Source organism: Malaclemys terrapin, chromosome 1 (assembly GCF_027887155.1).
Source record: "Malaclemys terrapin pileata isolate rMalTer1 chromosome 1, rMalTer1.hap1, whole genome shotgun sequence".
Taxonomy (NCBI): domain Eukaryota; kingdom Metazoa; phylum Chordata; order Testudines; family Emydidae; genus Malaclemys; species Malaclemys terrapin.
In genome coordinates this window covers 20,425,327-20,443,824 of record NC_071505.1, presented here as the reverse complement: position 1 = coordinate 20,443,824, position 18,498 = coordinate 20,425,327, and the positions used below count along the sequence as shown (strand labels likewise).

The 18,498-nt window shown below is 42.3% G+C and overlaps 1 protein-coding gene across 3 annotated transcripts in view; it reads right to left on the bottom strand.

Annotated features, from left to right (window-relative positions):
• The window catches only part of CACNA2D1 (calcium voltage-gated channel auxiliary subunit alpha2delta 1), a 671,705-nt gene that overhangs the window by 594,445 nt on the left and 58,762 nt on the right, over positions 1–18,498 (bottom strand). The window lies entirely within an intron of this gene.

Here is an 18,498-nt window from a genome sequence, read left to right as displayed (position 1 = left end):
CAGGAGGCAGATTGATGCCGAAGTCCCCTCGATATTGCTGTGAATCTGCTTTAGACATTCATTCTCTCTCTCTCTCTTTCACAGAAGCTGTCTGCCTCGCAAAGGCCCAACATGGTGAGGAAGCTGTATACAATGACCTATCATCAAAAAAAGGGCAAAAAGTCAGGACACATGAAAACAGTTGTTTAAAGGGCACAAGAGCCTTGCCCTTGATTGTTGAAAAAGTAACCTGTGTGCCCTTTTGGAATATGCCACCAATACTGAGACATAAGTTAATGTGAATCTCTTTTGTTAGCTCAAATCTAGCCTGATCTTACACCAACCAATTTTGTTACTATCTGTAGACTGCATGGTGGTCCCCGCATATCCTAGACAAGAGTTCCTGTCACAAAACCCATCACCACAATTAGCACTAGCTGACAGCTGCAGCAGAGAGGTTAGAGACTAAATGGTATAGAGACTGACTAGCTTCCACTTGTATTTTGATTCTAAGTCTTCAAGTGTCAGGTGAACTTTTCTGCAGTTGTATCTCTCATAAGGTTGTCTATAGTGATCAGATCACCTGTTGGCTGAACAATCAAGCATATTGTCAGCACGTATTATTACTATCTATGGTACGGTCCCGATTACCCTAGTATATGAGCACATTCTAATCTTTAATGTATTTATCCTCACAAAACCCCTGTGACTTCAGAAAAGCAGACTTTGACTCCCTCAGGGAACTGATGGGCAGAATCTCCTGGGAGGCTAATATGAGGGGAAAAGGAGTCCAGAAGACTGGCTGTATTTTAAAGAAGGCTTATTGAAGGCACAGGAACAAACCATCCCGATGTGCAGAAAGAATAGCAAATATGGCAGACGACCATCTTGGCTTAATGGAGAAATCTTCGGTGAGCTTAAACACAAAAAGGAAGCTTACAAGAAGTGGAAACTTGGACAGATGACTAGGGAGGAGTATAAAAATATTGCTCGAGCATGCAGGGGTGTAATCAGAAAGACCAAAGCACAATTGAAGTTTTAGCTAGTAAGGGATGTGAAGGGTAACAAGAAGGGTTTCTACAGGTATGTTAGCAACAAGAAGACGATCAGGGAAAGTCTGGGACCCTTACTGAATGGGGAGGCAACTTAGTGACACATGATGTGGAAAAAGCTGAAGTACTCAATGGTTTATTTGCCTCAGTCTTCACAGATAAGGTCAGCTCCCAGACTGCTGCACTGGACAGCACAGTATGAGGAGGAGGTGAGCAGCCCTCTGTGGCAAAAGAACAGGTTAAGGACTATTTAGAAAAGCTGGACATACACAAGTCCATGGGGCCGGATGCAGTGCATCCGAGGGTGCTTAGGGAGTTGGCTGATGTGACTGGAAAAAGGCAAATATAGTGCCCATATTTTAAAAAGGGAAGAAGGAGAATCCAGGGAACTACAGACCGGTCAGCCTCACCTCAGTCCCTGGAAAAGTCATGGAGCAAATCCCAAAGGAATCCATTTTGAAGCACTTGGAAGAGAGGAAGGTGATCAGGAACAGTCAACATGGATTCACCAAGGGCAAGTCATGCCTGACCAACCTGATTGCCTTCTATGATGACATAACTGGCTCTGTGGATATGGGGAAAGTGGAGGACGTGATATACCTTGACTTTAGGAAAGCTTTTGATACCATCTCCCACAGTATTCTTGCCAGCAAGTTAAATAAATATGGATTAGATGAATGGACTACAAGGTGGATAGAACGCTGGCTAGATTGTCAGGCTCAATGGGTAGTGATCAATGGGTCTATGTCTAGTTGGTAGCTGGTATCAAGTGGAGTGCCCCAGGGGTCAGTCCTGTGGCCGGTTTTGTTCAATATCTTCATTAAGTTTGCAGATGACACTAAGCTGGGGGGTGAGGTAGATATGCTGGAGGGTAGGGATAGGGTCCAGAGTGACCTAGACAAATTGGAGGATTGGGTCAAAAGAAATCTGATGAGGTTCAACAAGGACAACTGCAGAATCCTGCACTTAGGATGGAAGAATCCCATGCACTGCTACAGGTTGGGGGCCGACTGGCTAAGCAGCAGTTCTGCAGAAAATGACCTGGGGATTACAGTGATAAGAAGCTGGATATGAGTCAGCAGTGTGCCCTTGGGCTATTAGTAAGATCATTGCCAGCAGATCGAGGGAAGTGATTATTACCTTCTATTCGGCACTGGTGAGGCCATATCTAGAGTATTGTGTCCAGTTTTGGTCCCCCCACTACAGAAAGGATGTAGACAAATTGGAGAGAGTCCAGCGGAGGTCAATGAAAATTATTAGTGGGCTGGAGGCACATGACTTATGAGGAGAGGCTGAGGGAACTGGGCTTATTTAGTCTGCAGAAAAGAAAAGTAAGGGGGGGGATTTGATAGCAGCCTTCAACTACCTGAAGGGGGGTTCCAAAGAGGATGGAGCTAGGCTGTTCTCAGTGGTGGCAGATAACAGAACAAGAAGTAATGGTCTCAAGTTGCAGTGGGGGGCGAGAGGAGGAGTGTAGGTTGGATATTAGGAAAAAAATATTTCACTAGGAGGGTGGTGAAGCACTGGAATGGGTTACCTAGGGAGGTGGTGGCATCTCCATCCTTAGAGGTTTTTAAGGCCCAGCTTGACAAAGCCCTGGCTGGGATGATTTAGTTGGGGTTTGTCCTGCTTTGAGCGGGGGTTGGACTAGATGACCTCCTGAGGTCTCTTCCAACCCTAATCTTCTATGATTCAAAGACTGAGTGTCACCGTGCCCCATTTTTAGGTGCCTAGAAAGTCACAGGAACAACACTGTGATCCACAACGCTGAGTTATGTGTGCTGGCTCCCTATACAATGAATGGGGACAAAGAGTCACCTTAGAATGTGATCCAGGATGGAGTAGCAGGGACCCCAAAACAGCCCTTCACTCTCCTGCCAGGTTGTCAGAATGGATTTCACCTCCCCAGTTGCTATGCAGAACCCAAACACAGGCACGAGGCAGCTAGTGGGGATTTGACCTAGAGAGATTCTCTCAGCCTTGGTCACAACAGCAGATGCAGAGTAACAACACTGTTGGATGGCTTTGATTCAGCTGAAGCTTCAGCTCTGATCACTAAACAGGAGCTAAGCCAGAAGAGATGTAAATCACTCTGCACAGCAGCTGCACACAGTGCATATGCTTTGGATTTCACTTCAATGCCATGTGAACAAGGTCAAGCTCCTAGGAATATAGATTGCAGTCCTTTATCAAACTGGCGCAAGGTTATTTGCCCTCCATGTAAGCCAGGGCCAGTTACGCTATTCACGCAACTCAAATTGCATAGCTTAGATCCACTTTTCCCTTTAATGTAGACAAGGCTAACTTAACTGGGGTAAATACACTCTTCCCTTCAAGCAGAGCACTGAGATGTTTTATATTTACTATAACCCAAGTTTATTAACAAAAGGACAGAGTTAAGTGACACCAAGCAGGAGGAATAAAGTTAGAAAGGGCTACAAACACACAAAAAAGCAAAAATGCGCTTTCTAATGGCTAAGACCTTACTCAATCAGCTACAATCTTTGTTCAAGGTAATTTCCTTATCAATCTTCCATTCCCAGAGACTTCAGCCCCCCTGACTGATGGACCCATCTTTCTCGGCTTGCAAGAGCTCTGATCCCTTGCTTGTGTGTCTCACCATGAATGCCAAAGATGGCTTCTGTCCTTGCTTATTTCTTCCAAAGTTCAATGACCTTGTTCCAAGACGCAGAATGACCTCATGCTGTTCTTCTCTTCCTGAGGGCCTCCCATCCCCCTCCTTAGTTCCATGTAAATAGGGCTTCCATTGTTTTTGGTCAAACCTTGTTTAATTTTGTTGGAAACAGGTAGATGCATTCCCTACTGTCTGTGAGGGAACCTAACTGTTTCTCCCGGTGTTTGGTCACAGACTTTAAAGTATAGTATCATTAAGCAACCATATTTCCTCATACAGTGTTAACTGCAACATTTCACTAGGATATTAATCACCACTATATCATTGGCAGAAAAGACCTGACTAGATACACTTTTATAATACAGTAATATTGTATACACACAGTTGATTCAATTGTTTATCACTGGTCTATAACGACAAGGAGGTTCAGTCAGTAAACCTTTGCAATCTATTCTTAGAAAAGTAAAACCCAGACCAAGCGTCTCTCTCCTGCTGGGCTGTAGACACCATGTTGTCTCCACCCCTACTTGTTAGCTTGATAGTTTTGTTTACCTTATATGCAAATGGATCTTCACTGTCTCTGCCTGACAACTAGGCTGGTCAGAAAAGCAAATGCACATACCTTTATCTAAGGTAGACTGTGCTTACACATTGCTTGCCAAACACATTTTAAGTATATTATTCTAGGCCATGTCCAGAACTCAGGGAGCTACATATCCATATCCATGCCCCATACATACATCATGCAAGAATATTAATAATCCTACATGCTACCTTATAAATTGAGATTATGACCACAGTGTGTTAGGTGTGGTGAGTATGTCAGGCCTGACAAGAGCTGCCGACACAGCACTGACCCACAAATGGGCCTCTGTGTCACAACTCCAAGGCAATAGTCTGTGCTGTTTGTATTCAACAGCGACACAAAACAGTGTGAATTAGTGAAATACAAACCAAGGCCAGATTTTCTATCGCATTCTGGCCTCTTTGCACCACTCTGATGGTGCAAAGGGGCCAGCTTCACCCAGATCAGAATTCCCCTGGCATGGACCTGGCCCATACACCACCACCCCACCTGGCATCAGTGCAGTGCGATGTGCAACGGTGTCCAATGGGCACCAAGCATCACCACAGCCAGCAGATGGTCCCTTGGGGAACAATATCAGTGGATGTAATTGCTGCAGCCCCCAGGCAACTCTAATCTACGCCATGGCCAGCGGCATGGCCAGCACAGATAATTAAGAAATGCTAACAGCCTCCCTGATGGGTTTTCCTCTGCTGCATGAAGCAGAAACTCTATGCAGCAAAGAATCTGGGCTGAGATCTTTAAATCAGGAACCCTCCCCCTTGCAGTGGTGATGGGAAAGGCAATTTCCTATGTTCAGATAAGAACACAGGCCATCTTTAATTTCTATCGGGTCACCTAACCGATCTCCCTGATAGTGCAGGCTTGGCTCCTCCTACTCCATTTTCTAGAGCTTTGGTTAGTCTACTTTTCAATGGATATGCCTAAATTTTCCTTGGAAGACTATGCCACCACCTAATCCCACTAGAAATTCTCTTTCTGAATTTCATCCTTTTAATCCTATTTACCATCCTAAATAATTCCTCTCACGCTTTTATTTCTAGCCTTCATCATTCATCTAGCTATATACGTGTACCTATGTTTTCCCCTCCCATAGAAAAACCAACAGAAGGGGAAAAAAGTCATTTGAACACACAAAGAACTTCAGTGTATAGCAAACTCATCAGATTCTTCCCTCTAGAGGATGAGGAGACAGCATGGATCGCTAACTCTGAAGAACCTAGAGATCCACAGGGAAATCTGGTCCTAACTCCACTGATCTCAGATCACCCGCAAGAAATGCCTGTCCCTAAGAGCATTCATCCCTTGATGGCCACGTCTGCATATTCCTGCAATTAGGAGCCATTGTTGCCTTTGGCTCCCCTTTTATGCCTTTGTGCTTTCATTCTGCTCTCTGTGGTACCTCTCAGGAGGATAGAAATCCTGGAAGTTAATTGTGCTCTCAGCAGTTAAGATCTGCTATTCTGGAAATATTAATGTTGTAAAATGGTTCAATATTAAAAAGAAATTGGCCATTTCTCATATTTGATATGGCCTCTTCCAGATTTGCAGTTATTTTAGATTCAGTTGCAAAACAGATGTGCTGTATTTAATCCAAGAAAGAAATGCCTTTGTTAAAGGGGAAAAAAAATAACCCAAGAATGGGTTGCATCTCATTACAGCGCATCCCATCATGATCCATCAGTTTGGAATGTGACACAAATTATACAGCACAAGGCGATGGGAATGTAACAAAGCTTACATTTACAATGCAGCACAATCTAGTGCCACCAAAATTTGAAGGGGACAGTGTCCACATTTGGATTGGATAGCTGCACTCACTTTCAAAACAAAGGTTTGCTTTGAATTTTTGGCAGTAACTATAATACCCAGAGGTTCCCAGTGTGTGCCAAAAGAGGCTTCACTGATAATTCCAGTCTACTGATAATACCAGCTTGTTAGGTGTCTCAGTAATAACAGGTCATATTGTGGGGAAAGCCACAGGAGTGTGTGCTGGCGGGAGAAGGGGTAGGAATGTTGCATGGAAATCTTAATGAAATTTCTGGACATTCCCCGACAGCATCTGTCCAGGAAGATGGGGTTTGCCTCCCCTTAGAGCCTGCTACCTACCCAGGTCCCCATGGACCCTGAGGGACTCATAGGAGGCTAGGTAATCCATGGAGAGGCCATGTACCCTACAGTAGCTCTAGTCCCTAGGACCCCACCCCTCAACTCCATTTGACCCATCTGATAGAGTTCTATAGCAGGGCTATAATGCTCCACTATATTCTGTAAAGTTGTTCAAAAAAAGAGCCAAGAGAAAGGCCCTCCATTTTCTATGAGAATGCATAGGATGTTGTCATAGCAGTTCAAAGCCTCCATTCACCCACTTAGACTCAGCAGCCCTGCCTAAACTAGAAGTTCTCTTAAAAGTTCTGACCGTCATGCTAACACCAGTGGAAGTGCTAGCCAGGGCTAATGCAACATGGTGGTTGAACAGCCAGTATACGAAGTCTCTCCCAGCTCTCTAATGTTGCTAGCACTGGTGAAGCTGGACTGGCAGTAATGCAAGGGTGGGCAATTTTAAAACAAATGCTAGCATAGAGACAGCAGGTGAAATCTTGGCTCCATTGAAGTCAGTGTTCTTGTTCTCTTGCCCCCACATCTCTTCCTTTTTTACACCATTCATTCCTACTCCCCTCACTGGAACACTGCTTTTTCCACTTGCTGTCCCACTTGCGACAATTTGGTACCAGCCTCCCAGCCAACAAATAAGCAGCTGCCTTCAGGGGTAATATTAATGCTCTTCCGTGGATCAGATTCTGAGGGATGGTTTGCATCCCAGAGACAGTGTGTGCTTTGCTTTTCCTCTTCGGCATCATATCAACAACAGTTCACCCCCCATCAGCTCCCTCCTTTGTTCATTCTCATCTTGAGACTCTCACATGGCAAGACAACATGCTGCTGATGTGTCTCTGGGCTTATGGATTGATTACATTCTCATTGACTACTGTAATTAATTCAAACATTATTCCAAAGCTTTTCCATATTATTTTCCACGTTTCATTTTTCAGAAGCATCACATATAAATTTTAAAGGTCCTGGTTCAAATCTTCTCTGCATTTTATATCAAGTAAACATTTAATCTAGTATTTTCTATTCTAGAAAATTGCTTGTAAATGTGGATTCTTTATGGTGCATTTTGCGTGCCCTGCAGCTGTGATCTACTAAGCCTACCATCTGCTTTAGTGAAAGGGACACCAATTTGAAATCCAGTCACTTAAACACAACAAGAGATAGTTAGTAGGTAGTAGTATCAGGAACTACAGTTGCCCCTGATATCATCTGCCAATTTCTGTGTGTTTTACCATCACATTTTCCTATTTTTTTAAAATGTCTCTTCTCCCTCGCTGTTGTGTGAAACACCCACACAAACAAAAAAGCTGAAATAGTGACATCCATTATTCAAAGTGTTTTCCAGTGCACAAAATAAAGGAAACTAAAGAAAAAAAACCCAGAGAATTTTCTTCTCTGATCTATTCTAGTTATAAAAAGATTTTAGGTCTTATTTGTAACAATAATTGATAAAATCAGATGGGATTGATTTTTAAATTGACAATTTCCATTTACCACAGTTGTGCTCTCTGCAGTTAATATTTTTTTAATGGTAATTGTCAGCTACTCAATTAGATCTGAGATGGTACAAAAACCTAGTTTAGTTAAAATTACTTTATCATGCTTAAACTTTTTTAATTTTGAAGCAAATTACTCCTAAAAAAGAGCACCAATCTCTTTCACAATGGGAAACTGCTGAAATGCAAACTGATGCCCTCCTTAATGTAGAAAAATATGCTCAGTTTTTCTATTAATATTACATTGTATAGAAAATAAAAAGATCCCAGGCCTGCTTCTGATCTCACTTAGGCCTAATCTTGCAACTGGCTCCACACAGTTAGATGGGATAACAACAATGAAACTAATAAGCTAAAATTAACAGATGACGATCTCCCGCCCCACTCTAGCTTTGTTTAAAATAATTTTGTACCTTCAAATATTGATTTATAGTTTATATCCAGGACAGAATATTGTCTAGACTAGTCACCCTAGATTGTGTGGTTTCTGTGACATAGACTCTCTTGATATTATTTGTTTCTGTAGTGGCTAATACAATAGGAATAATAATTCAGATTCTTCCCCCCACACTAATATTATAAATTACTGTTCTAAAATTCCTACAAAGATTAATGCAATTCTCTCTCATTCCCACAAGCATCTAAGTAACGCCAGCGGTATTTACTTAAATTGTCTAATGTTTATAATTGTGAATGGTAATCCTCCACCTCACTACTAGCTCTAAGTGGCTTGGTTGCATATGGTTTAGATATTCCAAGCTTCTATTAGATGTGGTTTCTGAACTGGACACATTCTCAGTACTAAATCTGCAGGGGAAATTCTGCACAACTCTTGTAGATTGTAATCCCAGGCCAAAATGGCAATTTCTATTAAACATATCCAAATGTATCATATTATCACATTGTATTTTTGGGGGGAGGGGTAAAAGAGTAATGTGTCAAATTGAAAAGAAAAGAAAAGAAAAGAAAAGAAAAGAAAAGAAAAGAAAAGAAAAGAAAAGAAAAGAGAGCTTCTGGGTACTGAAATGCTTGTCTGCTGCTTCTTTTCACTGAAGCCCACAGTGTAATATCTGTCTGACGGTTGCTCATGGTCAGAGTTTATTTAACAATTGGAAAGTTGTCACAGCAAACATGAGGTCTTGTGACTTAAAGAGGCAGCAATTTTTTTTCCCTGAGAAGGCCAGCAACAGAACCTTGATGCTGAAGAGAAGTTTATTTTTATTTAGTAGAGCATTAAAGTTGCAATGAGAATTTTTAAAGAGAAAAATCAGAATATATTTAAGCTCAAAAGAGACAGTAATACAATTGCTCTGAACCCTTGTTTTTGTCATCTCAGGCACTGAGAATTATTGCAGAGTAAAAAATTACTGAAGTTAGATTTCCTTTGAGATGGATTGCAATATGCTATACATTCCACATAGCAAAGATTTCCTCACTTGCATATATGTTGTTCTCAAAGATAAAGACAATAACCAAGAAGAAATGCAGTTTTGCCTAGTGGATTGGGACTCGTGAGTCCTGGGTTCTGTTCTTTGCTCCATCACTGGTTTGCGGGCTGATCTTGGGCAAGTCATTTCCCCATGCCTCAGTTTCCTCACCTACAAAATGGGAATAATGAGACTTACCTTTTTTGTTAAAGGGCTTGGGATAGCTCAGTGGTTTGAGCATTGGCCTGCTAAACCCAGGGTTGTGAGTTCAATCCTTGAGGGGCCACTTAGGGATCTGTGGCAAAATCAGTACTTGGTCCTGCTAGTGAAGGCAGGGGGCTGGACTTGATGACCTTTCAAGGTCCCTTCCAGTTCTAGGGGATGGGATGAAAAGAGCTACATAAAAAGATTACATATCTATGTTCCACACATGTGCAGCTCCTACTGACTTCAATGGGAACCTCATCTGAGTGTTCAAAAGCAGAATGTGGCCTGAAATTTCAAACATGGGGCCACAACATGCCACATGTTTTTTAAGCAGACTACCTCAGTAAGCTCAGCGGGATACTCGGCTCAAGGGCTGATGGTAAGATGTGGTCCATAAAGACCAATTTGACAGTCAATACAACAAACACTCTTTCACTATAGCAATTTACAATCCCCAGAGTTACAGGTTTAACCAGCAACAGAGGGTCCTATGGCACCTTTAAGACTAACAGAAGTATATGCATCTGAAGAAGTGGGCTGTAGTCCACGAAAGCTTATGCTCTAATAAATTTGTTAGTTTCTAAGGTGCCACAAGTACTCCTGTTCTTTTTAGTGATTTCAATGTAATTCTAGAAGTATGTTTACACAGCCAACAGCAATGAGACTCTGAGCCCAGGTTGACAGACACAGGCTTGCGGGGCTCATGCTAACACATTAAAAACAGCTGTGTGGACAGCACTTTTAAGATGCAGGTCGGGTTTTAGACCCTGAGTTCCAGAACGAGCCGCAACATCTACACAGCTGTTTTTAGCTCAGTAGCATGATCCCCGCGAGCCCAAGTCTGTCAACCGAAGCTGCGGGCTGTGTAGATATACCCTAGTTGCCCACTGCAGTCAGTCAGTCAACACAGATTACAATGAGGTTTGGGACCTTAGCTGTAAATTCCTCAGGACCAGGGCACATCTTGTCTGTGATTCTGAATGTGTTCAGCACACCTTTGAATATCTAATAAACAGTTAAAATAATGAAAATTGTGGATTACAAGAAAGTGAATTGCTTACAAAATAGTTCAATATTTCTCAGTGTATCAACCCCTAGCCCCCAAAAATGCAGACCACATGCTCTTAATTCAATAGAAAAGCAATGTTTGAAAAATGAAGATAAAGGAGGTTTGACTCAAATAATGAAAGAGCAAGCACTGCTATATTTATCCAATCTACCCTTACTCTTTGTTTTCCTGCTCAGAATAACCTTCCCTTTCAGAATCAGATGCTTCTGGAAGAAGATTTACTATCCATGAAAGGAGGGGTAAAGGGAGCACAAAGAAAAAATCCTGCTACAAAATTATCATAAATACAGAATTGTCAGCCAGGATTTTTCCTTTCAGACAAAACTGAAGGGCAAGTAGAAACTGCTTGTTATTACAATTTCTAGCTGACATGTGAAAGGAGAACACACATTACAATGGAATTATTAACTTTCTATAAGGAAATCACTAGTTTTGCTAGTGTGTATGAATCCTAGGGAGAATTTTAATAATACTATATATTCTAATGACCTATCAAGCGGACAGTACTTGTATTTTACATGTGCTGATGGATTGATGGGTGGGGCTTTGAAAAAAGCAATGAGAGGCAGATCCTGTGAGATACTGACCAAATTGCCTTGCAATGCGCTGATTGCCCTCAGCTCCCATTTATTCCAAGTCAAAGGCAGAGGAGGGTGCTCAGCATTTCAGAAGACTGAACGCACAAGACCTGATGCAATGACCATTGAAGTGAATGCAAAGACTCCCACAGACTTCAATAATGGGCATGAGATCAATCCCTTAGAGAAGTGGCATTACCTTGAATCACACCAACAGTATCTAAAGATGGGTAAAACTGTCACCTCAGTTTTAAAGCCCAGGTGTAACATGGAAGCCACATAAAAGAAAAGCAGTCAGTATCCCAGGAAGTGAATGTCACATCTCTGATTGACTTATACCTTAGTACAGGAGACTTAACGATTCATTCAGATGCCACACTATGAAGGATCTTTACAACCACAATAAGAGACATGCTGAACTAATTATATAACCTTTGGGCATGTCTGAACCTGAGCCATTGGTTTCTCGGATACTTTGGCATAATCTATTTGCTGCTGGTGGATTGAAGGCATGTAAAATTCCATTAGTACTGAACAAAGGCGTATACAAAGGATTTTGTCCTTTAGCTCAAGTGGTAGGGGCTCGTGCTGTGAGTGCTGAAGATCCCAGTTCTATCCCAATGTCAGTGGGGTCTGTGTGAACTACCAGAGATTGCAAAACTGGTTATCACATGGGACTAATTCTTGGAGATGACTGGAACAAGCCTTTGTCTAAATAAGAGTCAGACTATAGCCTCGAGCTATTGCACTGAGTGAGAAGTGGCTGGGAGCCATGCTGCCCATGAAGGAACTCTCTAGTATGCGGATGGAGTGTACACATTGCAGCATCCATTATACTGCAAGAATGGGGATACTACTTTCTTTCTTCTCCACTCCCCTTTACCCATCTTGTTGATCTTTCTAACATAAATTAGAGTACCAATAGCCAAGCCCCTAGGGTACTCCAGGGAGTCTCTGGGTTTTCTCTCTTTGCACGGTATAAACACTTCGCTTGAAGTAGGGTTATTTATTTGGTTGGTTGATTTGTTTGTCAGTATGGCGGAAGGTGTGGGCCTCTGTACAGTGTACAGTTTACTGTCATTCTTGTTCTGGTAAAAAGGTTTTCTTTAGTGTCTATCCAGACTGCAAACTCATCATGGTAGAGATTATTTACTCTATGTTTGTCTAGTGTCTAGCTCAGTGATTAGTTGCAGCCTCTTGGCACTGATGGAATACTAATAAATGCCACCTTATTTCCCCCCACCCCTTTAAATTAATAAACGTCTACATCAATCTTTCGTGCAGTGCTCATGAAACTTGCTGCCTGCAATAAATTTTAATATTAATAAAATATTAAATAACAGCAGCACACACATAGTGCTTTTCATCCTCCCAGCATCATCGGTATAAGTCTGGAGTAACTGAATTCAAATGAATGGTTTCAATTTTGATCTCATTTATACAAGTGTAAATCCACTGAAGTCAGTGAAGTGACTCCTGATTTACCTTGTTGTAACTGAGGTCAGAATTGGGCCCAATGGAATTATTCCCAGTTGACACCCATGCAAATGAAATACTGTTAATTCTCTAATCTGTATATTTAGGTCCCCATCAACCTATTAGCTCAACATCTTGACTCTCAAAGCACTGTACATGGGTTAGAATTACTATCCCACTGTTACAGAAATAGAAACTGAGGCACAGAGTTTCTGTGATTGCCACAGATAATGATTTGGAGCCACTCCCTATCTGCACCAGATTTGATCCAGTGAGCTAGATATATGAATCTCTATACTCTAGAATGCCATGTCACCTTAGAGATCTGGGTTTTCTGGCGAGAGCAGGAGGAGAGAGAAGGTTAGCCCTCCCTCACATCTAACCCCCTTCTTTTCCTGGAGGAAGCTTTAGCATTTCCATGCTAAACAGAAAGGCTTTAGAAGGCAAATACCCAGAATTTGCTCATCATGAGTGAAATCCACATCTAGGCTTCTTGAAGTGGGTTAGGGAGGCAAAAATCCACCTCCAAAACCAGGTCCAAAGCTGAAATAGCTGCTGCAGCCCCTCCACATCCTTGACTAGGGCATCCGGGTCATTGGATCTACAAAAAATACGGCCCTTTAGGTCCCTCCTCATTGCAGCACATGCCGCAGGCCTACGCAGGCTTGGTTCACGAACATCCAAGACTGCTCTACCAGCTGCTCCAGCAAATAGCCCCAAAGTGAGGCTTATGTGATGCAGAGAGCCTGTCATGTTCGCTCCACACCTCAGCTAAACACCAGTGTGAGCCCAACACAGTAGTCTTTACACCAGCGAAAGTTAGCAGAAGGATGGGTCAGTGGTTAACACACCTAGTGTAGGACTTCAGAGATCTGGGGATAAGCCCCTGCTCTGGACTTATTGTGTGATCTTCACCAAGTCACACCGCATCTACGTGCCTCAGTTCTCTATCTGGAAGAGGGGTGCAGGGGATGCTGCCAGTCCCACGAACCAGGGTGCTGGCCCCCAGCCCCACAGTCCCAGCCCCCGCACTCAGGTTCCCAGCTGCTGGTCCCAAGGTCCACCTGCCCCACTCCCTGTTCCCACTGTCCGCATCCCCACCCTCCCAGAGCCATGGCCCTGCTCCCAGACCCAACTCTAGCAGGCTGTGGGGGGCATGGACAGGGGCAGGGAGGGGGCACAGTTCCCCCACTCTAAAAAGTGTTCCAGTGCCAGTGCCACTGGACACACTGGACAGGGACAATATTACCTCCCTACCTCACAGGAGTGTTGTAAAGATAAACGGATTTAAGACCAAGAGGTGCTGAGAATCTACAGTAATGGTGGCCACATCTACCTAGGATAGATTCCGGACTTCAACAGAAGTTCTGCTGCCTGCATTAAGACAGCAGATCAGTCCTCAATTGTGTTGCTACTTTTTATAAGCAAACTCTGTATAAAGCAAGTGACAGACAGGTGTTTAGCAGAGCAAGCCCATACTTACAGCTGCTGCTCCACAAATATTTCTCTTCTTTTTTGCCAAAAGAGTCTCCTTTTACAATCTGCAGCATTCCAGTAAACACAAAAAATATTCCCTAATGGAAATTACTATTATACGGAGAATCATTTATTATTTTAAACACAACACACTTCTTAATGTTTAACCCAAGATATTTACGCCTGACACAAACTGATTCAGATCCAGAATTAACATATATCCTAAACAGAAGCCCTTTAAAAAATTATTAAAGTTTAACCACCTCCAGTTAAATGAGAAGTATCTCATATAAAGAGATAAGACTTAATGAAGTTACAGCTCATTGATTGCCATTGTTTCCTAGATGTGTTTCATTACAGGCTCTTACAATTGGATATCTATCAAGTACGTTTATTGCTTATAAGAAGAAAATTAATCAAATACTCAAAATCTACTTAACACTGCTATAGCCCAAAAACTAGAATTGCAGCATGCATGATAATGAGCTTGTTTTTAAATCTACAGCAGATGGAGCTTAATATATATCTTTTTTAAATAATGAGGAAATCTGGTCCAGTTAATAGAGCACAGGAATAGAAGACCCAGGTTTCCTTCCTGGCTCTTTATCTGGAATATTTCTGCATGTATTTAATTGTGTTTTAATCTATGTTGACACACAATTGCAACTTCTAGTGTAATTTAGACAGTGTTGCTTGCTGTGTCATGCAAACATCCATTGTGCAGTCTGTACATGAGAAGTTATATTCACGATTGTTAACACACAATACATGAAACTAAAAAGCCAACTGCAGTGCAGTGAGACCCTGGCAACTCACAGACTCAGACTCTGTTTCCACTTCTCTAAAATTGGGTTAATTATACTAACCTATGTAAAGTGCTTTGAAATTCAGGATGTTCAGACAGTAGGATGATGGGGACCTAAATAAACAGATTAGATAATTAACAGTATTTTCATTTGAACTGCTGTCAATCGGGAATAACTCCACTGGGCCCAATCCTGACCTCAATTACAACAGTGAGAATTAGGAATAACTCCATTGACTTCTGTGGATTTACACTTGTATAAATGAGAATTGAACCCACTCATCAGAATGTAGTTACTCCAGATTTACACCAATGGAACTGGGATTAGAATCTGATCCCCATGGATGAAAAGCACTATGTAAGTGCTTCTGAATAGTATTTTATTATGTCGTAGCTCTGTCCTTGGGCATTGCATTGCTCGCTGGAAGAAAAAAAATCATCATCAAAACGATGATTGAAAAATAAATTTCACTGTAATGGGATTTTATAAAGTGCTTAAAATGCACAGTTTTGCTAAGGCATTTTATGCATGAAACAGTTTTATCAATTGCATTTAACGTATCAGGTTCACATGTTAGCTGTCATTTATATTGAAATGAATTTTTCTCTCCATAACTAATAAGCATTGCATTTTAATCTTAGTAAAAGCATAATGAAATTAAAATATAGCAGATTGAATACTAGTAAAGAAGTGATTATTAAGGTTAACAAGGAAAGAGGCTTATACAAATGAGATCAAAATACGTAGTTTGACAAATATACACGTTCCCAGGGCAATTCTGAGAATTCCATCTGGGCCACACACGTTGTGTCTTTACATTGTAGCACAGGCTTGCCTTCATGCAGCTAGAATGCAGCAGTTGGCACTGTACTTTTTGGCTGAATTAGCTACACAAGCTTTTGTACAGTAATACATATAAAGTTGTCATCATTAGAGTCAACAATTACCGCACACCAGTATCTGAGGCACTGCAGTTAATGTCCTATTATAGAGTGCACAGAAAAGTGGTGGTATCTCACATGTGTCTGGGTGGTAAAAGTGTGTAAATGTTGCCTGCCCAATGTAGCGGCAAGAAAGCACTTGGTTGGTGCTAGGAAGTTTGTAAGATCACCCTGTCAATTCAGGGCCCTGCAGTAGAGGTTTTGCTGAGAAAGGACTATAGGATCAGATCCCAACTCAGAAAAGCACCCAAAGAGATCATTTTGAAAGTATATTGTGACATTCGACATTGTATGTATTGTTCTGTAGATATTTCTAAGACCATTCGTCATTGAAGACCCGTGTTTGCCAGAACTGCATGTATACATCTGCTCAGAATATATTAATCACACCCAAATTCTCTCTTGATTTAGGCCCCCAGTTCTGCTCCCACTGAAGTCAATAGTAAAGTTTCCATTACTGCAGCAGTAAACCCTTCCAACTGTGCAGCCTGACCGATGTTAGTGGCATTCCATGAAATATATATCAGGGCACCATGCAGCCCACGGTAAGCATAGTCTTTGGATGTCCTCATTCTATTTATGCTCCATGTATACAAAGAAAAATAAATTAAAATACACCAATCTTATATTGGCTAGCTTGTAGGGTGACCAGATGTCCTAATTTTATAGGGACAGTCCTGATATTCGGGGCTGAGGAGGGGGGACATCTGGGTTCTAGTCCTTGCACCAATTAATATTTAATCTCCAGATGAAAAACAACGAATATTATTAAAAATAGACTTGTTTTTATACCATGCATTTCATAGTCTAGGTCAGTGTTTCTCAAAGCCAGTCCGCTGCTTGTGCAGGGAAAGCCCTTGGTGGTCCAAGCCCATTTGTTTACCTGCCACGTCCACAGTTTCGGCTAATCATGGCTCCCACTGGCCGAGGTTCGCTGCTCCAGGCCAATGGGGGCTGCGGGAAGGGCGGCCAGTATGTCCCTCGGCCCGCGCTGCTTCCAGCAGCCCCCATTGGCCTGGAGCGGCGAACCGCAGCCAGTGGGAGCCGCGATCGGCTGAACCTGCGGACACGGCAGGTAAACAAACTGGCCCGGAGCGCCAGGTGCTTTCCCTGCACAAGCAGCGGACCGGCTTTGAGAAGCACTGGTCTAGGTAACTTCCATAATGATTTAAATACTGTTAATACAGCAAATGCGTAAGCGAACATGGTGGCTACTCTGCAACCAAGAACAGTTCACCACCGAGACTTGATCCTTAGAGACTGTTTGGAATCAACTGTTCTGTGCAGTTGATTCCTCCTGTTTAATCATCACAAGGAGTCATAAATAAAACATCTGTTATCAGAAGGTAACATGCTGGTATATGATAAGGCCACATAGTCAAAGAAACACAAATCTTTGACTCCAACTTACCTTACCTCATTATCCTACAGTTACCGCTGCTCTCATCTACAAAAGTAGTTTACCGAAGTGTTATATACAGTGGCATCTCTTTGTTGCAGAATATCCTCCAGACTAATAATCTATTTCATTTGCAAATATCTTCAAGCCTTCAAAGGCTGACTTCTAATGTGTAAATGCTGTCACCTCTGTAACATACCACACGTGTCACAGCATAAGGAGACTTTGCACTGCAGAGATGTAAATAGACTCCATCTTCTAAAGGTAGAATTTATCTGCATTCAATGCTGGCATTTAAAAAAAAAAAAAAAAAAGAAAGGAAAGGAAATTGGAAAATAAAAACAATTGTCAAATCAAAAGGGTATTGAACTGAATGTTAAGCACCCACAACAGGAGCAAGTGTATGAAATCCTGGTGTCTTCAAATTGCTCATGTTCTGTAAGGTCAATTCCACTGAAATTGCAGTAAGTTCCTGTTTAAAAAAAAAAAAAAAAAAAATTGGGAGAGCCAGTGGAATGTTATAGTATAGCTCCTGAACTGCAGATGCATATTAATGGCTGTCATGATCCTTGTCGGAAAAGCTTCTGGAAGGTGTGACAGACCCAGACCAGTGGGGTACAGGAGTCTGGTAGAGGGCAAATATACTGGTCACTGGATGAGTAGTTTTCTGTTCCCTGAGTGACCAGAGCAGGGGCTGCACTAGAGTAATCAGGAATCTGCTAGAACCAGTTAAGGCAGGCAGACTAATTAGGACACCTGGAGTCAATTAAGAAGAAACTACTAGAATCAATTAAGGCAGGCTAATCAGGGCACCTGGGCTTTAAAAAGGACTCACTTCAGTTTGTGGTGGGAGTGTGAAGAGCGGGGAGCAAGAGGCGCAAGGAGAGGGAGAGCTGCTGGAGGACTGAGGAGCACAAGCGTTATCAGACACCAGGAGGAAGGTCCTGTGGTGAGACTAAGGAAGGTGTTTGGAGGAGGCCATGGGGAAGTAGCCCAGGGAGTTGTAGCTGTCATGCAGCTGTTACAGGAGGCGCTATAGACAGCTGCAGTCCACAGAGCCCTGGGCTGGAACCCGGAGTAGAGGGTGGGCCTGGGTTACCCCCAAACCTTCCAATTGACCTGGACTATGGGTTCTTCCAGAGGGGAAGGTTTCTGGGCTGTTCCCCAACCCACATAGTGAATCTCTGAGGCAAGAAAATCTGCCAATAAGCGCAGGACCCACTAAGATAGAGGAGGAACTTTGTCACAAAGGAAAT